The sequence below is a fragment of the Leptidea sinapis genome, chromosome 42, assembly GCF_905404315.1.
Source record: "Leptidea sinapis chromosome 42, ilLepSina1.1, whole genome shotgun sequence".
In the NCBI taxonomy this organism is placed as follows: Eukaryota; Metazoa; Arthropoda; class Insecta; order Lepidoptera; family Pieridae; genus Leptidea; species Leptidea sinapis.
In genome coordinates, this window is record NC_066306.1 from 8109316 (window position 1) to 8136596 (window position 27281).

The 27281-nt window shown below is 32.7% G+C and overlaps 2 long non-coding RNA genes across 7 annotated transcripts in view; both read right to left on the minus strand.

The window, feature by feature from the left end:
• LOC126976904 (uncharacterized) overlaps positions 1-27281 on the minus strand; it is a 43332-nt gene that overhangs the window by 7465 nt on the left and 8586 nt on the right. The window lies entirely within an intron of this gene.
• Positions 2046-26187, minus strand: LOC126976905 (uncharacterized). Of its 6 annotated transcripts, none has more exons than XR_007732004.1 (3): positions 26046-26187; positions 3081-3261; positions 2046-2282 (listed from the first exon to the last, which is right to left on the minus strand). It is a non-coding gene; the product is annotated as an uncharacterized LOC126976905 (long non-coding RNA). The 6 variants fall into 6 exon arrangements; XR_007732005.1 differs by lacking the exon at positions 3081-3261 and adding an exon at positions 14809-14989; XR_007732008.1 differs by lacking the exon at positions 26046-26187 and adding an exon at positions 16314-16374.

Genomic DNA, 27281 nt, shown 5'->3' on the forward strand with positions numbered 1-27281 from the left:
GTAGATTGCGGTATTTTTCCAAACCAAATGAAACAGAGCAAGATCACTCCTCTATTTAAGTCGGGAGATAAAGCTGACCCCACCAATTTTAGACCCATATCAGTACTACCAACCTTTAGCAAGATTTTCGAAAAAATTATGTTAACGCAATTAATTAACCATTTTTACAATAATAACCTCGTGCATAATAAACAATATGGTTTTACTAAAAGTCTTTCAACCACAGATGCTAGTATCGAGTTAATAAGAAATATTTTGGATGCTTGGGAGGATTCATGTGATGCGTTAGGAGTGTTTTGTGATTTATCCAAGGCATTCGACTGCGTCCATCATGAAATCTTACTTCGAAAATTTCACCACTATGGGGTTAGAGATCTAGATTTAATAAAATCATACTTGTGTAATAGGATTCAAAGAGTAGACATTAATGGAAAAAGATCAACTGGCTCTATCATATCTATGGGTGTACCGCAGGGCTCAATCTGGGGTCCTTTTTTGTTCCTGGATTACGTCAATGATTTACCATACCTTATTCAAAATAAACATGATATTATACTTTTTGCTGACGATACATCTTTGTTATTTAAAATAAAACGCCAGCAAAAAACTTTCCGTGAGGTTGACGACGACATTGCTGAAGTAGTAAATTGGTTTAATGTTAATAACTTACTTTTAAACGAAAGGAAAACAAAAAGTGTAAGGTTTACACTTCCAACTATAAAGCACCAACCAAAACCTATAAAAATTAATAATGACAAACTTGATGTAGTACAAACGACAACATTCCTAGGCATTACATTAGACTTTAAGCTACAATGGGGTGCTCACATAAAAAACTTATGTAATCGACTTAGCTTTGCAGTATTTGCGATAAAAAAAATTAGGCAGCTGACAGATGTTGAAACGGCTAGACTTGTATATTTCAGCTACTTTCATAGTATCGGAATTATATTGTGGGGTAGGGCTGTAGATATTGAAAACATATTTGTGCTGCAGAAAAGAGCATTTCGAGCAGTCTATAAAATGCGTTCAAGGGATTCATTGAGAGAAAAGTTTAGTGAAATAAATATTATGACAGTATACGGCCAGTACATATACGAGAACCTCCTATACGCCCATAAAAATATTAGCCAATTTAAAAAGAATAGTGATTGTACACAGTGTCAATACTCGAAACAAACATAAACTCGTAATTCCATCTACTAGGCTCCATAAAATTGCTAAATCTTTTAAAGTGGATTGTGTTTTATTTTATAATAAACTCCCAAATGAAATTAAAATGTTACTTATTAAAAAATTTAAATGTATCGTAAAAAATAAATTAACATCTAAGGCCTATTATAATGTTAAAGATTATTTGAATGATAAAGATAGTTGGAATTAATGTTCTATATTTTGTTAATGAATATTGTTATACTCATTTGAATGCTATTGTAACTTTTGTACTTCATCCTGACTTGCACTAAATAACTTATAAAGTTTTACAGTGAATAAAGATTTTATGACTTTGACTTTTGACTTCATAGATTCCACTTTCAAAGGGGAGCTAGCACTCGGGAAGCACCAGATTTCAAATAAAAAATTATTATCAATATCGGTTCACCGAGTCGAAAGTTTTGATGTAACAAACATAAAAAAAAATACCGACGTATTGAGAACCTCCTCCTTTTTTGAAGTCGGTTAATTGGTCAATGTGGAAGAGTAATAGCAATTTTTGAATTGTCAAGGTTTTTTAACTAAATAATCTTTCTATATTTAACTGGGTATCGTGTATCAGTACTCCTTTACGAATATTGCTGCAAAACCGTCTCAGGATATGATTTTCGAAATTTATTTTTTTCTACTGTGATGATTGTATTGATCCTTCTCCTTAAATATCTCTTCCTCTAATACCTCTGGATTTGCAGATGTCTAATTGGTCAGTGGTTCATAAATTGTTATGGACGGGGAGTGAGAACCACATGAGTTTTGACTCATTACTTATAGTTGAAGTAAAATTTTACTTTAAGTAAGTTATCTTTTGTTAATTTGGTAAAATAAAAGTATTATAGAAAACCCCATGATTTATTACAATGGAAGTTGTACATAAGCAGTGCCTCAGAAATCTTCAACAGCTTTTATGAATTTGTCCATGTATTTGCCAGTGGGGTCGAACTTCTTGACGAAGTCTCCGTAATATTCGGGATTGTTTTTCTCCAGACCCTGCATAAACGTATGGGCCAAATGCTTCAGTTTAGGGCTGCATTGATCACATGCTGCTTCTACTGTATCTTGTGCTATATCTGAGAAATAAACAAAGCTATTATTATCTAAAAAGACTCAAAATGAAGTTTCAATCTCCACCCGAAACTAAATCAGCCAAAACTGCAGAAAAAACACACTTGTAGTGTTTCCTGAGTTCTTTAGTAATGTAAACAAAATTTATGAACGATGTGGAACCCGAACCCGCGACCCCTCCGGGTCTCGTCCGAGCGCTCTTCCACTGAGCCAACCCTTCGACTGACGTTTCGTTCATAAATAAATGTATGTTTTGATCAACTCTCAGGTTGTGACTCCACCTACAGGATCTACGTTGTAACGTAGACCTACTCAACCCCAATATTTGCATAATATTAGGAAATTGACATGAGATGTTGCTTATCAAACAAACTGTTTATTTTTTTGAATATCAGAAATCACTACAGAGTTTAAATAACAAAGTCGCTTCCTGTCGATATCTATGCTTAGATCTATTGAACTACGCAGTAACAGTGGTTTTTTTCAATAGATTTTTTAACTGGGTTCTACCCGCGACATAGTTCACTTTAGTGCCTACTTAATAAGAATGACAGCGGACGAAAGCCAGAATATGGTCTCCTTCATATAATGTTTAATTTCGTTTCAAAGCTTTTTTTCGGAGAATTAAAACTTTCAACTTGTGTTCTCGGCATAGAAATCATAGCGTGCTTCTTCGGGAAATAATTAAAAAATTTCCACATAAAGCATTGATAATATTTTATTGTAAATTATTATAAGTTAGTTAAATTAAATTAAAGCCTAAAAGTGTAACAGCCAAATAGCCCTTAAATTAATAAACATACCTTTATAACTCTGAAATTCACCACACGGTGCCTTATCCAAGAAACATTCGACTGCGAGCTTAAAACTGGCCTTATCGTTTACCAATGCTTCCATATCGAAGTCTTCATTTACGTCATAACTTGGCATACCAAAACATGCACCACATAAAACAGCTAGCACTACAACTTTGGTCATTGTAATCTGTAAGATATAAGAAATGCTTTGTATCGTATTTCTTTATCAAATATAAAGTAACTCCAAATATTAAGAGCTATCATATAGTAATGAGAAGGCTTTCTTATAGTTGGAAATAGGCTTTAAAATCTCCGGTTTGCCGACGAAACATTTTTGTGACTATTACCATTTAGGATAATATGACTGAGCTGTTCCAACGACTTGAAATAGAAAATGGCAACATCGGCCTAGTAAAGAATTGAGCAAAAACTAAAGTGAAGATAGGTGATCGAGACTTAAAGCTAATAAATGGCATATGCAATATTCCTGGCATTAATAACATTAACTACTATATTATATACTTGGGCTCCCAAATCAATAACAATAACGGCTGCTGTGTCCCTGAGATAAGAAGGAGAATCCAAACAGCAAACGATGACAATTATGTCCTGAACAAGCAACTTCTTATCTAAAATTATTGTTATGACTAGATTAACTCGAGCACTGGGTATCCATATCTTCCTGTATGGAGTAGAAACTTGAACAGTCAGATTATTTGATACTCCTCTAGATGCCGCATGTAATGTTAAGTAATATTAAATCGGCGCCAAACAAGCAAATTCCCGCATACACGGACACCAAGGACAAATATATTACGTTTGAATGATTCTTGGGTTTTGAAATTCGCTCTTTTTTATTTAGTTTACTTGACACCACCACCACATTACCCATAGCCAATGATTTGGAGACAATTCTGGGTAGGAAATCAAGCGAATCATTGAAACTTTTTAAAAATCTAAAAAACAGTTGCGACTCCGATCACGACCAGCAATAGAGATAATTCTGTAGATAGAAAAAAAAACATTTATTTTTAAAAGATCACAGAAAAATAAGGAGTCGTCGCATCCTGACATAACATTTAATAAAATGCCGGATGGTTGTATAGTTATATATAAAAAAGGGAAACTAGTAATTTTAGTTCAATTAATAATACAACAGAACATGAATACATTCATTTAAAAATTGGTTTAACAAATTGGTTTAAGGGTTCGTGCAGTTTGAAACAAAGACGTGTAAGATTGTATAAAATGTTTCTTACAATTTATAATCACCACATCGAAGTTTCTGCGGAACATCGCTTGAAACGCCCAGTGCAATATGAGATAACATCCAAAACATTATCTTAGGACGCCCGTAATATTCTAGAGATATCTAGCATAACCAAGACATATATTTCATGTCATACAAGAATTATATTAATATTTAAATACAATATTATTATAATAATTTCATTATATTGAACAGTACTTACCATCTTTATATATTGACTCAGCTTACTCACACTGATCCTGTGTTATTACTGAACATTGAGAACTATGATGCATTTATATAAAGGAACGTATAATATATTTCACTTTTACATTAATTTTTTCTTACCATTCAAATAGTAATAATCGCCACTTCCCAGCAATTATTTAATGATATAATAACCTCTTCTTATAACTATTCTTTTTCATACCGCTCTTTGTTAAGAAAATCAATTTTAAAGATAATATTATAATTATAATATAATTACAATATTTTAATTTATTATTTACTGTTTTCTCCTAATTGCGACAGTTAATAAAATCTCTTTGCGTATTTTTTATTCAGTGAGAGATCTTCATACTGACACTCTACCTCGATCAGAAATTGAACTATCGATGGTGAATAGCTTGAGCTACAACGGAGACATCTTAACGCCAAATCAAAATTTCATCTCCTGAAAAATTCAGGACATTCAGAAACATACCTCTCTCATCTGTACTTTCTCAACGAATTCAGAAACACAATAAGAATGGAGAAGCATCTTACACAATTATTATATAAACCATATGGGCAAAAAAGGACTTTCCATGAACACATACATCTAAATACATACATACATAGTAATTGCATTCTATAATAAGAAATTTTGTGCTTACAAAGTATATTATTCGGAAGTGAAACATCATTGGTAAACTTATTTTTAAATGTCGTTTATATTTATTCTAATCTATTCTCTAAATACTAATATGTTTTCTAAATCTCAATGTTATTGTCAATTTTAAAATTTTATTTTTTTTATTAAAATTAAGAAATGTGATTTTCTTGACATTAATTGTGAGATTGAGATTTAATGAAATATTTTTATTTTATATTTAAAAAAATTGTGAATTAAATTCTTAAATGACGAGTGACAAATGCCACATGTTATTTTTAAATACTTTTTTCCCAACCTTAAACAAATACACATTAAAGATTGTAAATTAACAAAAAGATAACTTCATCGTAGATTGTATCATAAGGAAGAAAAGTAATATTTCACGGCGAGTGAGAGATTCTAGAGTAGATACCTGATCGCAGCGAGGGATTCAAAGTACGTCTCCCGAGCCAAAAATATATTTTTCGCTCTACTTTTCATCACCAACTGTGAGGAATAGAAGGTGCCTCATATTTTATTGTAATATTATTATTTAACAACTAAATTGAAATTAAATAGTATCTAATAATAAAACACCTAAAAACTTATATTTACATCTCAGACCATTTCGCAATTATTATGAAAATTGATTGCTACAGGTTTATTAGGAATGGAGATTGCTGTATGTTGGTTTGAAGGGCGCAGTAGCTAGTGAAGTTACTGGGCAAATGAGACTTAACATCTTATGTCTCAGGGTTGTAATGAGCAGCGCGTATCAATTTCAATCAGCTGAATGTCGTACTCGTCTCGTCCCTTATTTTCATAAAAAAAGGTAGAGACTGCATCCTAATTTCACTTATCATTCAAATTCAAATTCAAACATTTTTATTCAAAATAGGATGTGACATTAGTTATTGAAAGTCAAAAAAAAAACTACAATCCATTCCAATTTGAATGCCTCAGGCCTGAGAAGAACGAGCACAAAAAACTTAGCGGGTTTTTTATTCATCAAAAAATATGTTTACAGGGTAACATTGTACAATTGAACTTATTATTTAATAGCTTGTGGGCGGTCGCTCCATTCCCAAATTGTGGTATCATTAAGAAAGTAATTTATGTTATAGCAACCTTTACCACACAAACGTTTTTAACAATTCTTTTGAATAACGTAATACTTTGAACATTTTCTAGGATCTTCTTGTAAAAGCATATACATCGCCCCACAAAAGACTTACTAAATCGACTTAGCCAAGTAGTAAGCATTATAAGCTAATGTCTATTAATGGTGCTTACATTATATTTATGACGAATTACTAAATAAATGTACATGTGAGTTAAAAACTAAAACTAGAGAAAAAAATTATACAAAAATCATTTAAAAGTCTGCAACAACAATTGAGAATAATAGTTTTAAGGATAGTTAGGGAATCAAATAATAAGTGTTTTAGTTACAACTAAATAATGTAACAAAGATCAAATCTCAGCTAAGTAAATATAATTATTATAAAATAAGAGAAACTAAACTAAAATTAGAATATATTCTGTAATACGTAACACGACAAAGTAATATATCACACTCATTACTGGCTGACTAGATTGCTAATAACTAATTTACGAATAGTGTTAGGGTAATCAATATTTATATCATCTATTGAACTGAATTTATTTTATAATTTACACAAGCGAGGGATAGTGAAGTTGGCGCCAAAGACTGTACTAGTACGAGGCACGACCAGAGTAATTGCAGACTTAATTGTTTCTTAGTAATTTATATAAAAACTCTAAGTCCTAAAATTATCTTCTAAGTTTAAGAGTTCATCTTGATAAATTGTATCAGTCTTTTTTATAGGAGACCACAATATTGTGAATCTTTTTATGACAGATGCCACCTGAACCTTTTCTGGACAAGTTTCAGTCTGAAGTAGTATGTAGAATAATGTGGACGTTAACCAACGCTACAGTACTCTAAATGACTGCGGACAAGGTTATTGTAAAGACATTTTTTGTTTTGGCTTCTTTAAAATTTCGAACTTGTTACATAATAAAACCTGATATTGATACTTTGTTTGTTACACTTTCTGTGTGGTAAGGATAAGACAATTTTCTATTATGCAACCCAAGTATCTTATGAGTTCAATTTGCTTAAGAGTATTACTATACAGTTCATATCTTATCGGACTTATATAATTTTTGAGAGTAAATTCAATAAACATACATTTAATACAGTTGCGTATGAGTTGCATGCTGTTAGATTCACAACAATTGGTAAATTTACTTAGGTCGTTCTATAATAGAATCAAATCACTTGGTGAAGGAATTGTTCTCGTTATTTTTAAGTCATCGGCATATGAATATGGTGTGCAGTATTCAAAACAAGAAACAATGTCTTTCACAATTAATATAGTAGATAAAATTGGGCCATGATGCGAATCCTGAGGTACACCGAATGTTACCGAAATATATGTTAGGGTCTATATAAAAAATAAAACCTTAAAAAGTCAACTGACCTTAGCCCCTGGTTTTCAAGTCTTATAGCCTAAGAATATGATGGTCCAGTGGGCGCGTCCACTAATTGATTCGGCGTCGGATTATGGTTCGGTCCGGGCGGTAATAGTAATAATTTTGTACGCTAGACTATGCGTCATACCATCGGAAATGGTCCGCTACCAGACCGCGTACGATGGATTCCCCTCACCATTTGAAAATAATGGTAACTTTCTGCAACGCTCCTCTAAAACCACAGCGCGAGTTTGTCTCGTAATGGGCTACGCTGAAAACCTGCGCTGTAGCATTTGCTACAGCATACGCTGAGCGGTGTCCATTTTCGCATCATTCTTGGTTGTATTGTTGATTATATAATTATGTCCACAAATATTATTAAACTTAGAGCGATATTGTTATATTTTACTTTAACGTTTATAATAAATCTGTGTAAATTAATTTGTGTGATGATGATGTGAAATAAAATATGTCTATGTATAATATGGTTTCTAGCATGAGCAGTATGGGCGTGTCCCGAGGCAAAAAACATGTACGTATCAAGGCAACGATAAAACTTTTATCAAGAACATAAAAATACTTACGATTAGATTTTATAATGTACTATAAATTAAAAAAGGAAGAGTGAACGGGCGGGCCAAACGAAGATTTTTTCAATAACAACAAGCGTTTCGTTTTAGTTTTATTAATTTAGAGCATTGTTAACAAGATGGCCACGCTCGTCTACGAGGACCATAGTCCCCACTGCCTTCTCCCCGCGCCTCGCACACCCGACAGCGTTGCTTTAAACACAGAGCAGGTATGGTGGGACCACTCGACAAGGTACAAGGTTGCCTCTTAAGGCGAGGTTTTCCCAACACTTTAGGTAAAAATTGCGCGAACGTTAGATTCGATAGGTACGCATGGACGCGGGCGTCGGGCATGGCTGAGAACGAACCGAGCGATGCGGGTCATTGATCGCTGACCCAGAAGGACCGCGTAATATTTTGTAAAACTTACAGTTGTGCTAGAGTACGGAATTACTGTGATAATATTTTTTATGCAATTTTTGAAGTAAATCTTTTTTATCGACGTATGAGAAAAATGTTATATTACGTGCAAAATTATGATTACAAAATTATGGGTATCGTATCCGAGGTTCTTGAAGGTGCAGAGAATGATTCTGGGATCATTTTTGAAATCCAAGATGGCCGCCGCACAAAATTTGATTTCAGCAATATGATCACAGCCCTGGTTCGATGCGTCAGTTAAAGCAGCATCTGACTGCAAAAAACAGGCGTATCGAACTTGGGTTGCGGCGCTGGGCTTAAAGAATCCGAACTGCAAAGTTCTGAAGAGGAAATTTAACCGTGCCTCCAGATTTTTTAAGCGGCAAATCGCCCGTGCGAAATCGAAGCACGTCGTCATAATTGGCGAGCAGCTTTCAAGTTACCCGACCGGAACACGCAAGTTCTGGTCGTTGTCGAAAGCTGCTCTTGGTAACTTCTACCAGCCGTCCATGCCGCCGTTGCACATGAGGAATGACACCCTGGCCCATACAGCAAAAGAGAAAGCCGATCTCCTGTGCACTCTTTTTGCGTCCTTCTCGACTCTTGACGACAACGGACGAATTCATAAAAGCTGTTGAAGATTTCTGAGGCACTGCTTATGTACAACTTCCATTGTAATAAATCATGGGGTTTTCTATAATACTTTTATTTTACCAAATTAACAAAAGATAACTTACTTAAAGTAAAATTTTACTTCAACTATAAGTAATGAGTCAAAACTCATGTGGTTCTCACTCCCCGTCCATAACAATTTATGAACCACCGACCAATTAGACATCTGCAAATCCAGAGGTATTAGAGGAAGAGATATTTAAGGAGAAGGATCAATACAATCATCACAGTAGAAAAAAATAAATTTCGAAAATCATATCCTGAGACGGTTTTGCAGCAATAATCACACTCATTACTGGCTGACTAGATTGCTAATAACTAATTTACGAATAGTGTTAGGTTAATCAATATTTATATCAGCTATTGAACTGAATTTATTTTATAATTTATACAAGCGAGGGATAGTGCAGTTGGCGCCAAAGACTGTTCTAGTACGACGCACGACCAGAGTAATTGCGGTCTGAATTGTTTCTTAGTAATTTATATAAAAACTCTAAGTCCTAAAATATCTTCTAAGTTTAAGAGTACATCTTGATAAACTGTATCAGTCTTTTTTATAGGAGACCACAATATTGTAAATCTTTGTATGACAGATGCGACCTGAACCTTTTCTGGACACGTTTCAGTCTTAAGTAGTGTGTAGAATAATGTGGACGTTAACCAACGGTACAGTACTCTAAATGACTGCGGACAAGGTTATTGTAAAGACATTTTTTGTTTTGGCTTCCTTAAAATTTCGACCTTGTTACATAATAAAACCTGATATTGACAATTTGTTTGTTACACTTTCTGTGTGGTAAGGATAAGACAATTTTCTATTAAGCATCCCAAGTATCTTATGAGTTCAATTTGCTTAAGAGTATTACTATACAGTTCATATTTTATCGGACTTATATAATTTTTGAGAGTAAATTCAATATACATACATTTAATACAGTTGCGTAAGAGTGGCATGGTGTTAGATTCACAACAATTGGTAAATTTATTTAGGTCGTTCTATAACAGAATCAAATCACTTGGTGAAGGAATTGTTCTCGTTATTTTTAAGTCATCGGCATATGAATATGGTGTGCAGTATTAAAAACATGAAACAATGTCGTTCACAATTAATAAAGTAGATAAAATTGGGCCAAGATGCGAACCCTGAGGTATACCTGATGTTATAGGATTAGTTTAAGAGCTTAAACCATTAACGGCCATGATAAAAGCCCATTCATCACCGAGTCTCTAAGCCCATTTATCGATAATTTTACAATGATTATGAGGATCCACTATCCGAACGAAAACGAACAATCCACACTATCAAATGCCTTATTAAAATCGTTATCCACCTGCTTCTGCGAGTCAATAGCTTCTGAAACTAGCCCAATTAGTTGTGGTAGACCTACCTGGCGAAAATCCATGTTGATGCTCAAAAACGAAACGTTTAAAATCCGCTTGTATTATTGGACAAATTAAATATTCAAGCACCTTTGCGCGAACCAAAAGATAAGAAATATAGGTCTATAATTGCGTTTATTCTTGTTGCTTTCTCGATCTCACTCTTATATATTGAAACAACTTATGCTTGTTAACATAAAGCTGGAAAAGACTCCGAACACAGCGATGCCATAAAAAAGACAAATCGACAAAGTTAAGACAAATCTATGACTCACTCAAATAAACAAACTTTGATTGTTTGATGCTAGGTGAATAATGACTGCTCGTGCAATTTGCATAATGTATATATTATAACAGTCCAAAAAATCAGATGATTTACGATAGCGTCGTGAATCGATATCTATATCGTAACTAGAATAAGATTAATTAATTAGATTGTATAAAAATACGCTATTATTTTTATTCTTTTTAGTGCACATTATATCTATTGTTTTGGAATAGTGTTTTTGAAGGCGGTTGTTCATTTGTTAATTTTTTATTATTTTATGATTTTTAGTGAATTTGAAGTACACTAACTAACAATTTGTCAAAATATGTGTAAATATACTAAATTTTTCAATGAGAACAAGAACGTAAGTACTTTGCAATTTGATTACAGGTAGTGTTCCGTTACTTTGTCATGGATTCCGTAATCCGAACCTAACCAAACTCTCAATAAACTATATTTGAAGTATATCCTCTCCAATAAAAAAGAATCATCGAAATTGGTTTGCGCGATATTGAGTGATTCGTAAATTTATCATCCACTTTGCTATACGTATGAAAAGCAAAATTTAAGACTTTTATGGTTTTCTCATATTATTTTATGGTTTTCGCATGTTGATCACATAGAGATTATTAAAACGTTTAGATTAATTGGCGTTAAGAAAACTAAAGATCTCTGGGGAATCTCTGTTAACGTAGTGAAATCTGTAATAGAAATTGTAGCCAAAGACTTAGCTTTTATTTTCAATAAGAGTGTAGATTGCGGTATTTTTCCAAACCAAATGAAACAGAGCAAGATCACTCCTCTATTTAAGTCGGGAGATAAAGCTGACCCCACCAATTTTAGACCCATATCAGTACTACCAACCTTTAGCAAGATTTTCGAAAAAATTATGTTAACGCAATTAATTAACCATTTTTACAATAATAACCTCGTGCATAATAAACAATATGGTTTTACTAAAAGTCTTTCAACCACAGATGCTAGTATCGAGTTAATAAGAAATATTTTGGATGCTTGGGAGGATTCATGTGATGCGTTAGGAGTGTTTTGTGATTTATCCAAGGCATTCGACTGCGTCCATCATGAAATCTTACTTCGAAAATTTCACCACTATGGGGTTAGAGATCTAGATTTAATAAAATCATACTTGTGTAATAGGATTCAAAGAGTAGACATTAATGGAAAAAGATCAACTGGCTCTATCATATCGATGGGTGTACCGCAGGGCTCAATCTGGGGTCCTTTTTTGTTCCTGGATTACGTCAATGATTTACCATACCTTATTCAAAATAAACATGATATTATACTTTTTGCTGACGATACATCTTTGTTATTTAAAATAAAACGCCAGCAAAAAACTTTCCGTGAGGTTGACGACGACATTGCTGAAGTAGTAAATTGGTTTAATGTTAATAACTTACTTTTAAACGAAAGGAAAACAAAAAGTGTAAGGTTTACACTTCCAACTATAAAGCACCAACCAAAACCTATAAAAATTAATAATGACAAACTTGATGTAGTACAAACGACAACATTCCTAGGCATTACATTAGACTTTAAGCTACAATGGGGTGCTCACATAAAAAACTTATGTAATCGACTTAGCTCTGCAGTATTTGCGATAAAAAAAATTAGGCAGCTGACAGATGTTGAAACGGCTAGACTTGTATATTTCAGCTACTTTCATAGTATCGGAATTATATTGTGGGGTAGGGCTGTAGATATTGAAAACATATTTGTGCTGCAGAAAAGAGCATTTCGAGCAGTCTATAAAATGCGTTCAAGGGATTCATTGAGAGAAAAGTTTAGTGAAATAAATATTATGACAGTACACGGCCAGTACATATACGAGAACCTCCTATACGCCCATAAAAATATTAGCCAATTTAAAAAGAATAGTGATTGTACACAGTGTCAATACTCGAAACAAACATAAACTCGTAATTCCATCTACTAGGCTCCATAAAATTGCTAAATCTTTTAAAGTGGATTGTGTTTTATTTTATAATAAACTCCCAAATGAAATTAAAATGTTACTTATTAAAAAATTTAAATGTATCGTAAAAAATAAATTAACATCTAAGGCCTATTATAATGTTAAAGATTATTTGAATGATAAAGATAGTTGGAATTAATGTTCTATATTTTGTTAATGAATATTGTTATACTCATTTGAATGCTATTGTAACTTTTCTACTTCATCCTGACTTGCACTAAATAACTTATAAAGTTTTACAGTGAATAAAGATTTTATGTTTTTGACTTTTGACTTCATAGATTCCACTTTCAAAGGGGAGCTAGCACTCGGGAAGCACCAGATTTCAAATAAAAAATTATTATCAATATCGGTTCACCGAGTCGAAAGTTTTGATGTAACAAACATAAAAAAAAATACCGACGTATTGAGAACCTCCTCCTTTTTTGAAGTCGGTTAATTGGTCAATGTGGAAGAGTAATAGCAATTTTTGAATTGTCAAGGTTTTTTAACTAAATAATCTTTCTATATTTAACTGGGTATCGTGTATCAGTACTCCTTTACGAATATTGCTGCAAAACCGTCTCAGGATATGATTTTCGAAATTTATTTTTTTCTACTGTGATGATTGTATTGATCCTTCTCCTTAAATATCTCTTCCTCTAATACCTCTGGATTTGCAGATGTCTAATTGGTCAGTGGTTCATAAATTGTTATGGACGGGGAGTGAGAACCACATGAGTTTTGACTCATTACTTATAGTTGAAGTAAAATTTTACTTTAAGTAAGTTATCTTTTGTTAATTTGGTAAAATAAAAGTATTATAGAAAACCCTATGATTTATTACAATGGAAGTTGTACATAAGCAGTGCCTCAGAAATCTTCAACAGCTTTTATGAATTTGTCCATGTATTTGCCAGTGGGGTCGAACTTCTTGACGAAGTCTCCGTAATATTCGGGATTGTTTTTCTCCAGACCCTGCATAAACGTATGGGCCAAATGCTTCAGTTTAGGGCTGCATTGATCACATGCTGCTTCTACTGTATCTTGTGCTATATCTGAGAAATAAACAAAGCTATTATTATCTAAAAAGACTCAAAATGAAGTTTCAATCTCCACCCGAAACTAAATCAGCCAAAACTGCAGAAAAAACACACTTGTAGTGTTTCCTGAGTTCTTTAGTAATGTAAACAAAATTTATGAACGATGTGGAACCCGAACCCGCGACCCCTCCGGGTCTCGTCCGAGCGCTCTTCCACTGAGCCAACCCTTCGACTGACGTTTCGTTCATAAATAAATGTATGTTTTGATCAACTCTCAGGTTGTGACTCCACCTACAGGATCTACGTTACACCTACTCAACCCCAATATTTGCATAATATTAGGAAATTGACATGAGATGTTGCTTATCAAACAAACTGTTTATTTTTTTGAATATCAGAAATCACTACAGAGTTTAAATAACAAAGTCGCTTCCTGTCGATATCTATGCTTAGATCTATTGAACTACGCAGTAACAGTGGTTTTTTTCAATAGATTTTTTAACTGGGTTCTACCCGCGACATAGTTCACTTTAGTGCCTACTTAATAAGAATGACAGCGGACGAAAGCCAGAATATGGTCTCCTTCATATAATGTTTAATTTCGTTTCAAAGCTTTTTTTCGGAGAATTAAAACTTTCAACTTGTGTTCTCGGCATAGAAATCATAGCGTGCTTCTTCGGGAAATAATTAAAAAATTTCCACATAAAGCATTGATAATATTTTATTGTAAATTATTATAAGTTAGTTAAATTAAATTAAAGCCTAAAAGTGTAACAGCCAAATAGCCCTTAAATTAATAAACATACCTTTATAACTCTGAAATTCACCACACGGTGCCTTATCCAAGAAACATTCGACTGCGAGCTTAAAACTGGCCTTATCGTTTACCAATGCTTCCATATCGAAGTCTTCATTTACGTCATAACTTGGCATACCAAAACATGCACCACATAAAACAGCTAGCACTACAACTTTGGTCATTGTAATCTGTAAGATATAAGAAATGCTTTGTAATCATCAGCAATCAGTTTGTTTAAATTCTTACATGCGATCGTATTTCTTTATCAAATATAAAGTAACTCCAAATATTAAGAGCTATCATATAGTAATGAGAAGGCTTTCTTATAGTTGGAAATAGGCTTTAAAATCTCCGGTTTGCCGACGAAACATTTTTGTGACTATTACCATTTAGGATAATATGACTGAGCTGTTTCAACGACTTGAAATAGAAAATGGCAACATCGGCCTAGTAAAGAATTGAGCAAAAACTAAAGTGAAGATAGGTGATCGAGACTTAAAGCTAATAAATGGCATATGCAATATTCCTGGCATTAATAACATTAACTACTATATTATATACTTGGGCTCCCAAATCAATAACAATAACGGCTGCTGTGTCCCTGAGATAAGAAGGAGAATCCAAACAGCAAACGATGACAATTATGTCCTGAGCAAGCAACTTCTTATCTAAAATTATTGTTATGACTAGATTAACTCGAGCACTGGGTATCCATATCTTCCTGTATGGAGTAGAAACTTGAACAGTCAGATTATTTGATACTCCTCTAGATGCCGCATGTAATGTTAAGTAATATTAAATCGGCGCCAAACAAGCAAATTCCCGCATACACGGACACCAAGGACAAATATATTACGTTTGAATGATTCTTGGGTTTTGAAATTCGCTCTTTTTTATTTAGTTTACTTGACACCACCACCACATTACCCATAGCCAATGATTTGGAGACAATTCTGGGTAGGAAATCAAGCGAATCATTGAAACTTTTTAAAAATCTAAAAAACAGTTGCGACTCCGATCACGACCAGCAATAGAGATAATTCTGTAGATAGAAAAAAAAACATTTATTTTTAAAAGATCACAGAAAAATAAGGAGTCGTCGCATCCTGACATAACATTTAATAAAATGCCGGATGGTTGTATAGTTATATATAAAAAAGGGAAACTAGTAATTTTAGTTCAATTAATAATACAACAGAACATGAATACATTCATTTAAAAATTGGTTTAACAAATTGGTTTAAGGGTTCGTGCAGTTTGAAACAAAGACGTGTAAGATTGTATAAAATGTTTCTTACAATTTATAATCACCACATCGAAGTTTCTGCGGAACATCGCTTGAAACGCCCAGTGCAATATGAGATAACATCCAAAACATTATCTTAGGACGCCCGTAATATTCTAGAGATATCTAGCATAACCAAGACATATATTTCATGTCATACAAGAATTATATTAATTTTTAAATACAATATTATTATAATATATTTCATTATATCGAACAGTACTTACCATCTTTATATATTGACTCAGCTTACTCACACTGATCCTGTGTTATTACTGAACATTGAGAACTATGATGCATTTATATAAAGGAACGTATAATATATTTCACTTTTACATTAATTTTTTCTTACCATTCAAATAGTAATAATCGCCACTTCCCAGCAATTATTTAATGATATAATAACCTCTTCTTATAACTATTCTTTTTCATACCGCTCTTTGTTAAGAAAATCAATTTTAAAGATAATATTATAATTATAATATAATTACAATATTTTAATTTATTATTTACTGTTTTCTCCTAATTGCGACAGTTAATAAAATCTCTTTGCGTATTTTTTATTCAGTGAGAGATCTTCATACTGACACTCTACCTCGATCAGAAATTGAACTATCGATGGTAAATAGCTTGAGCTACAACGGAGACATCTTAACGCCAAATCAAAATTTCATCTCCTGAAAAATTCAGGACATTCAGAAACATACCTCTCTCATCTGTACTTTCTCAACGAATTCAGAAACACAATAAGAATGGAGAAGCATCTTACACAATTATTATATAAACCATATGGGCAAAAAAGGACTTTCCATGAACACATACATCTAAATACATACATACATAGTAATTGCATTCTATAATAAGAAATTTTGTGCTTACAAAGTATATTATTCGGAAGTGAAACATCATTGGTAAACTTATTTTTAAATGTCGTTTATATTTATTCTAATCTATTCTCTAAATACTTATATGTTCTCTAAATCTCAATGTTTTTGTCAATATTACAAATTATATTTTTTTTTTATTAAAATTAAGAAATGAGATTTTCTTGACATTAATTGAGAGATTAAGATTTAATGAAATATTTTTATTTTATATTTTATGAAAATTAGTAAATTAAATTCTTAAATGACGAGTGGCAAATTCAAATTCCACGTGTTATTTCTAAATACTTTTTTCCCAACCTTGAACAAATACACATAAAAAATTGTAAATTAACAAAAAATTAACATAGTAGATTGTATCATAAGGAAGAAAAGTAATATTTCACGGCGAGTGAGAGATTCTAGAGTAGATACCTGATCGCAGCGAGGGATTCAAAGTACGTCTCCCGAGCCAAAAATATATTTTTCGCTCTACTTTTCATCACCAACTCTGAGGAATAGAAGGTGCCTCATATTTTATTGTAATATTATTATTTAACAACTAAATTGAAATTAAATAGTATCTAATAATAAAACAACTAAAAACTTATATTTACATCTCAGACAATTTCGCAATTATTATGAAAATTGATTGCTACAGGTTTATTAGGAATGGAGATTGCTGTATGTTGGTTTGAAGGGCGCAGTAGCTAGTGAAGTTACTGGGCAAATGAGACTTAACATCTTATGTCTCAGGGTTGTAATGAGCAGCGCGTATCAATTTCAATCAGCTGAATGTCTTACTCGGCTCGTCCCTTATTTTCATAAAAAAAGGTAGAGACTGCATCCTAATTTCACTTATCATTCAAATTCAAATTCAAATATTTTTATTCAAAATAGGATGTGATATTACTTATTGAGAGTCAAAAAAAAATTCACTCCATTCCAATTTGAATTCCTCAGGCCTGAGAAGAACGGGCGCAAAAAATTTAGCGGGTTTTTCATTCATCAAAAGATATGTTTACAGGGTATATTGTACAATTAAACTTATTATTTAATAGCTTGTAGGCGGTCGCTCCATTCTCAATTTGTGGTATCATTAAGAAAGTAATTTATGTTATAGCAACCCTTACCACACAAACGTTTTTTAACAATTCTTTTGAATAACGTAATACTTTGAACATTTTCTAGAATCTTGTTGTAAAAGCATATTATACATCACCCCACAAAAGACTTACTAAATCGACTTAGCTGATCAGTAATCATTATAAGCTTATGTCTATTCCTGGTGCTTACATTATGTTTATGACGAATTACTAAATAAATGTACATGTGAGTTAAAAACTAAAACCAGAGAAAAAAAATATACAAAAATCATTTAAAAGTCTGCAATAACAATTGAGAATAATAGTTTTAAGGATAGTTAGAGAATCAAATAATAAGTGTTTTAGTTACAACTAAATAATGTAACAAAGTTCAAACCTCAGCTAAGTAAATATAATAATTATAAAATAAGAGAAAATAAACTAAAATTAGAATATTTTCTGTAATACGTAACACGACAAAGTAATTATATCACACTCATTACTGGCTGACTAGATTGCTAATAACTAATTTACGAATAGTGTTAGGTTAATCAATATTTATATCAGCTATTGAACTGAATTTATTTTATAATTTATACAAGCGAGGGATAGTGCAGTTGGCGCCAAAGACTGTTCTAGTACGACGCACGACCAGAGTAATTGCGGTCTGAATTGTTTCTTAGTAATTTATATAAAAACTCTAAGTCCTAAAATATCTTCTAAGTTTAAGAGTACATCTTGATAAACTGTATCAGTCTTTTTTATAGGAGACCACAATATTGTAAATCTTTGTATGACAGATGCGACCTGAACCTTTTCTGGACACGTTTCAGTCTTAAGTAGTGTGTAGAATAATGTGGACGTTAACCAACGCTACAGTACTCTGAATGACTGCGGACAAGGTTATTGTAAAGACATTTTTTGTTTTGGCTTCCTTAAAATTTCGACCTTGTTACATAATAAAACCTGATATTGACAATTTGTTTGTTACACTTTCTGTGTGGTAAGGATAAGACAATTTTCTATTAAGCATCCCAAGTATCTTATGAGTTCAATTTGCTTAAGAGTATTACTATACAGTTCATATTTTATCGGACTTATATAATTTTTGAGAGTAAATTCAATATACATACATTTAATACAGTTGCGTAAGAGTGGCATGGTGTTAGATTCACAACAATTGGTAAATTTACTTAGGTCGATCTATAACAGAATCAAATCACTTGGTGAAGGAATTGTTCTCGTTATTTTTAAGTCATCGGCATATGAATATGGTGTGCAGTATTAAAAACATGAAACAATGTCGTTCACAATTAATAAAGTAGATAAAATTGGGCCAAGATGCGAACCCTGAGGTATACCTGATGTTACTGGATTAGTTTAAGAGCTTAAACCATTAACGGCCATGATAAAAGCCCATTCATCACCGAGTCTCTAAGCCCATTTATCGATAATTTTCCAATGATTATGAGGATCCACTATCCGAACGAAAACGAACAATCCACACTATCAAATGCCTTATTAAAATCGTTATCCACCTGCTTCTGCGAGTCAATAGCTTCTGAAACTAGCCCAATTAGTTGTGGTAGACCTACCTGGCGAAAATCCATGTTGATGCTCAAAAACGAAACGTTTAAAATCCGCTTGTATTATTGGACAAATTAAATATTCAAGCACCTTTGCGCGAACCAAAAGATAAGAAATATAGGTCTATAATTGCGTTTATTCTTGTTGCTTTCTCGATCTCACTCTTATATATTGAAACAACTTATGCTTGTTAACATAAAGCTGGAAAAGACTCCGAACACAGCGATGCCATAAAAAAGACAAATCGACAAAGTTAAGACAAATCTATGATTCACTCAAATAAACAAACTTTGATTGTTTGATGCTAGGTGAATAATGACTGCTCGTGCAATTTGCATAATGTATATATTATAACAGTCCAAAAAATCAGATGATTTACGATAGCGTCGTGAATCGATATCTATATCGTAACTAGAATAAGATTAATTAATTAGATTGTATAAAAATACGCTATTATTTTTATTCTTTTTAGTGCACATTATATCTATTGTTTTGGAATAGTGTTTTTGAAGGCGGTTGTTCATTTGTTAATTTTTTATTATTTTATGATTTTTAGTGAATTTGAAGTACACTAACTAACAATTTGTCAAAATATGTGTAAATATACTAAATTTTTCAATGAGAACAAGAACGTAAGTACTTTGCAATTTGATTACAGGTAGTGTTCCGTTACTTTGTCATGGATTCCGTAATCCGAACCTAACCAAACTCTCAATAAACTATATTTGAAGTATATCCTCTCCAATAAAAAAGAATCATCGAAATTGGTTTGCGCGATATTGAGTGATTCGTAAATTTATCATCCACTTTGCTATACGTATGAAAAGCAAAATTTAAGACTTTTATGGTTTTCTCATATTATTTTATGGTTTTCGCATGTTGATCACATAGAGATTATTAAAACGTTTAGATTAATTGGCGTTAAGAAAACTAAAGATCTCTGGGGAATCTCTGTTAACGTAGTGAAATCTGTAATAGAAATTGTAGCCAAAGACTTAGCTTTTATTTTCAATAAGAGTGTAGATTGCGGTATTTTTCCAAACCAAATGAAACAGAGCAAGATCACTCCTCTATTTAAGTCGGGAGATAAAGCTGACCCCACCAATTTTAGACCCATATCAGTACTACCAACCTTTAGCAAGATTTTCGAAAAAATTATGTTAACGCAATTAATTAACCATTTTTACAATAATAACCTCGTGCATAATAAACAATATGGTTTTACTAAAAGTCTTTCAACCACAGATGCTAGTATCGAGTTAATAAGAAATATTTTGGATGCTTGGGAGGATTCATGTGATGCGTTAGGAGTGTTTTGTGATTTATCCAAGGCATTCGACTGCGTCCATCATGAAATCTTACTTCGAAAATTTCACCACTATGGGGTTAGAGATCTAGATTTAATAAAATCATACTTGTGTAATAGGATTCAAAGAGTAGACATTAATGGAAAAAGATCAACTGGCTCTATCATATCGATGGGTGTACCGCAGGGCTCAATCTGGGGTCCTTTTTTGTTCCTGGATTACGTCAATGATTTACCATACCTTATTCAAAATAAACATGATATTATACTTTTTGCTGACGATACATCTTTGTTATTTAAAATAAAACGCCAGCAAAAAACTTTCCGTGAGGTTGACGACGACATTGCTGAAGTAGTAAATTGGTTTAATGTTAATAACTTACTTTTAAACGAAAGGAAAACAAAAAGTGTAAGGTTTACACTTCCAACTATAAAGCACCAACCAAAACCTATAAAAATTAATAATGACAAACTTGATGTAGTACAAACGACAACATTCCTAGGCATTACATTAGACTTTAAGCTACAATGGGGTGCTCACATAAAAAGCTTATGAAATCGACTTAGCTCTGCAGTTTTTGCGATAAAAAAAATTAGGCAGCTGACAGATGTTGAAACGGCTAGACTTGTATATTTCAGCTATTTTCATAGTGTCATGTCTTACGGAATTATATTGTGGGGTAGGGCTGCAGATATTGAAAACATATTTGTGCTGCAGAAAAGAGCAATTCGAGGAGTCTATAAAATGCGTTCAAGGGATTCATTGAGAGAAAAGTTTAGTGAAATAAATATTATGACAGTACACTGCCAGTACATATACGAGAACCTCCTATACGCCCATAAAAATATTAGCCAATTTAAAAAGAATAGTGATGTACACAGTGTCAATACTCAAAACAAACATAAACTCGCAATTCCATCTACTAGGCTCCGTAAAATTGCTAAATGTTTTAAAGTGGATTGTGTTATATTTTATAATAAACTCTCAAATGAAATTAAAATTCTACCTATTAAAAAATTTAAATGTATCGTAAAAAATAAATTAACATCTAAGGCCTATTATAATGTGAAAGATTATTTGAATGATAAAGATAGTTGGAATTAATGTTCTATATTTTGTTAATGAATATTGTTATATTCATTTGAATGCTATTGTAACTTTTGTACTTCATCCTGACTTGCACTAAATAACTTATAAAGTTTTACAGTGAATTAAGATATTTTGACTTTGACTTTGACTTTTGACTTCATAGATTCCACTGTCAAAGGGGAGCTAGCACTCGGGAAGCACCAGATTTCAAATAAAAAAATAATTTTCAATATCGGTTCACCGAGTCGAAAGTTTTGATGTAACAAACATAAAAAAAAATACCGACGTATTGAGAACCTCCTCCTTTTTTGAAGTCGGTTAATTGGTCAATGTGGAAGATTAATAGCAATTTTTGAATTATCAAGGTTTTTTAACTAAATAATCTTTCTATATTTAACTGGGTATCGTGTATCAGTACTCCTTTACGATGATTGTATTGATCCTTCTCCTTAAATATCTCTTTCTCTAATACCTCTGGATTTGCAGATGTCTAATTGGTCGGTGGTTCATAAAATCTTATGGACGGGGAGTGAGAACCACATGAGTATTGACTCATTACTTATAGTTGAAGTAAAATTTTACTTTAAGTAAGTTATCTTTTGTTAATTTGGTAAAATAAAAGTATTATAGAAAACCCCATGATTTATTACAATGGAAGTTGTACATAAGCAGTGCCTCAGAAATCTTCAACAGCTTTTATGAATTTGTCCATGTATTTGCCAGTGGGGTCGAACTTCTTGACGAAGTCTCCGTAATATTCGGGATTGTTTTTCTCCAGACCCTGCATAAACGTATGGGCCAAATGCTTCAGTTTAGGGCTGCATTGATCACATGCTGCTTCTACTGTATCTTGTGCTATATCTGAGAAATAAACAAAGCTATTATTATCTAAAAAGACTCAAAATGAAGTTTCAATCTCCACCCGAAAACAAATCAGCCAAAACTGCTGGAAAATACACACTTGTAGTGTTTCCTCAGCTCTTTATGAATATAAACAAAATTTACGAACAATGCGCAACTCAAACCCTCGACCCCTTCTTGTCCCGTCCGAGCGCTCTTCTACTGAGCCAACCTGACTTTGACTGACGTTTCGTTCATAAATCAAGGTATGTTTTGATCAACTCTCAGGTTGTGACTCCATCTACAGGATCTACATTACACCTACTCAACCCCAATATTTGCATAATATTAAAAATTGACTTGAGATGTTGCTTATCAAACAAATCAAACTGTTTATTTTTTTGAATATCAGAAATCACTACAGAGTGTAAATAACAAAGTCGCTTCCTGTCGATATCTATGGTTAGATCTATTGAACTACGCAATGGATTTTCATTTTATAGTGTTTTTTTTTCAATAGATTTTTTAACTGGGTTCTACCCGCGACATAGTTCACTTTAGTGCCTACTCAATAAGAATGACAGCGGACGAAAGCTAGAATATGGTCTCCTTCATATAATGTTTAATTTCGTTTCAAAGCTTTTTTTCGGAGAATTAAAACTTTCAACTTGTGTTCTCGGCATAGAAATCATAGCGTGCTTCTTCGGGAAATAATTAAAAATTTTCCACATAAAGCATTGATAATATTTTATTGTAAATAATTATAAGTTAGTTACTTAAATTAAGGCCTAAAAGCGTAACAACCAAATAGCCCTTAAATTAATATACATACCTTTATAACTCTGAAATTCACCACACGGTGCCTTATCCAAAAAACATTCGACTGCGAGCTTAAAACTGGCCTTATCGTTTACCAATGCTTCCATATCGAAGTCTTCATTTACGTCATAACTTGGCATACCAAAACATGCACCACATAAAACAGCTAGCACTACAACTTTGGTCATTGTAATCTGTAAAATATAAGAAATGCTTTGTAATCATCAGCAATCAGTTTGTTTAAATTCCTACTAGCGATCGTATTTCTTTATCAAATATAAAGTATTTCTTATACAGGGTGGACCAAAAGTTCCTTTATAATTGGAATGATGATTAAAAAAAACTAAGTACAGTAGATCAAAACTGTTTATTGTTTTCGATAGTAAACAAAAGGGGAATTTATTTCTTAAAAATCACATCATCCGTATGCAATCCTTCATTATTCTGGCATTGCTGCAATCTAAGGCGGAAATTTTCGATGACAGCTTTACACATGTTTCTGTTGAGATGTTTTGGATTTCTGTGCGAATACGATCCTTTAATTCGTCAAGAGTTACTGGGTTGGTTGGCTGGAATGCAGGGGTTTTTGATCACCATGACATAGTGTCACTCAAATAACGATAATTTTGTCTATTAACATGCCCATTTAGGTGGAAGTGTGCCTTGTTGAGAAAAAAATGTTTGTAAAACTGGGGAACTTGTTCCTGCACCATTTGGATTTTATAGGAATGTAGACTTAAATCTTTCTTGAGAATGCGGTTTATTACATCATTATCTTGGCACGTTAAGGACAGCAGACCGCTTTCGAGTTGATAGTCCAGGTTGGTCACGAACAGACGATTTTACTCGCTCCACGTTTTCGGGGTCCCTCGACGTTCTAGGCTGGCCAGATCGACGTAAATCCATTGTTGAACCCGTCTTCTCAAACTTGAGCACCCATTTTTTATTTAACACACCTGATGGAGCTTGATTTTTGTGTCGTATCTTGTAATGATTGCAAAACTTTCGTTGAGCTAAGGTCGCAGAATCAGTGTTTCGATAGTATTCGCGTACACAAAATGCACGTTGACTACCGCTAAACGACACCATGATACTAAATTCCCATTGACCGCTCTTGCAATGCATAACCCTTCCACCCCCCTCCACCGCCGCTGCTAGACGCGGCAACCAATTCAAATGTAAACGGACTTTTGGTCCACCCTGTAGTTGGAAATAGGCTTTAAAATCTCCGGTTTGCCGACGAAACATTTTTGTGACTATTACCATTTAGGATAATATGAGTGAGCTGTTTCAACGACTTGAAATAGAAAATGGCAACATCGGCCTAGTAAAGAATTGAGCAAAAACTAAAGTGAAGATAGGTGATCGAGACTTAAAGCTAATAAATGGCATATGCAATATTCCTGGCATTAATAACTTTAACTACTATATTATATACTTGGGCTCCCAAATCAATAACAATAACGGCTGCTGTGTCCCTGAGATAAGAAGGAGAATGCAAACAGCAAACTATGATAATTATGTCCTGAGCAAGCAACTTCTTATCTAAAATTATTGATATGACTAGATTTACTCGAGCACTGGGTAACCCTATGGAAGATAGGGATGTATGGAATAGAAACTTGAACAGTCAGATTATTTGATACTCCTCTAGATGCCGCATGTAATGTTAAGTAATATTAAATCGGCGCCAAACAAGCAAATTCCCGCATACACGGACACCAAGGACAAATATATTACGTTTGAATGATTCTTGGGTTTTGAAATTCGCTGTTTTTTATTTAGTTTACTTGACACCACCACCGCATTGCCCATAGCCAATAATTTGGAGACATTTCTGAGTTGGAAATCAAGCGAATCATTGAAACTTTTTAAAAATCTAAAAAACAGTTGCGACTCCGATCACGACCAGCAATAGAGATAATTCTGTAGATAGAAAAAAAAACATTTATATTTAAAAGATCACAGAAAAATAAGGAGTCGTCGCATCCTGACATAACATTTAATAAAATGCCGGATGGTTGTATAGTTATATATAAAAAAGGGAAACTAGTAATTTTAGTTCAATTAATAATACAACAAACAAATTGGTTTAAGGGTTCGTGCAGTTTGACACAAGGACGTGTAAGATTGTATAAAATGTTTCTTATAATTTATAATCACCGCATCGAAGTTTCTGCGGAACATCGCTTGAAACGCCCAGTGCAATATGAGATAACATCCAAAACATTATCTTAGGACGCCCGTAATATTCTAGAGATATCTGGCATACGAGTAACTAAGACATAATATCCATGTCTTATAAGAATTATATTAATATTTTAATACAATATTATTATAATAATTTCATTATATTGAACAGTACTTACCATCTTTATATACTCGTGTTGCTTCAGCTTACTCACACTGCTCCTGTGTTACTACTGAACATTGAGAATAATGATGCATTTATATAAAGGAATGTTTAATATATTTGTTAAAATTATTACAACATCCTTCTCATTATTTCACCTTAACATTCATTTTTTTCTTACCATTCATATAGTAATAATCGCCATGTACCAGCTATAATTTAAAGATATAATAACATACCTCTTCTTATGACACTTCTTTTTCGTACCGTTTTTCATATCTTAACAAAGAAAAACACTTTTAAAGATATAAAATTATAATTATAATATAATATATTATGCAATTTATTTTAATTTTAATTATATAATTTTGTTTTTTAACTTTAATACTTACTAGTTTTGCCAAGTTGCGACAGTTAATAAAATCCCTTTCCGTATTTTTTATTCAGTTGGAGATCTTCATACTGACACTCTACCTCGATCAGAAATTGAACTATCAATGGTAAATAGCTTGAGCTACAACGGAGACATCTTAACGCCAAATCAAAATTTCATCTCCTGAAAAATACAGGACATTCAGAAACATACCTCTCTCATCTGTACTTTCTCAACGAATTCAGAAACACAATAAGAATGGAGAAGCATCTTACACAATTATTATATAAACGACATGAAAAAAAAAGGACTTTCCATGAACACATACATCTAAATACATACATACATAGTAATTGCATTCTATAATAAGAAATTTTGTGCTTACAAAGTATAATTTTCGAAAGTGAAACTTCTTTGGTAAACTTATTTTTAAATGTCGTTTATATTTATTCTAATCTATTCTCTAAATACTTATATGTTATCTAAATCTCAATGTTTTTGTCAATATTACAAATTATATTTTTTTTTTATTAAAATTAAGAAATGAGATTTTCTTGACATTAATTGAGAGATTTAGATTTAATGAAATATTTTTATTTTATATTTTATGAAAATTAGTAAATTAAATTCTTAAATGACGAGTGGCAAATTCAAATTCCACGTGTTATTTCTAAATACTTTTTTCCCAACCTTGAACAAATACACATAAAAAATTGTAAATTAACAAAAAATTAACATAGTAGATTGTATCATAAGGAAGAAAAGTAATATTTCACGGCGAGTGAGAGATTCTAGAGTAGATACCTGATCGCAGCGAGGGATTCAAAGTACGTCTCCCGAGCCAAAAATATATTTTTCGCTCTACTTTTCATCACCAAC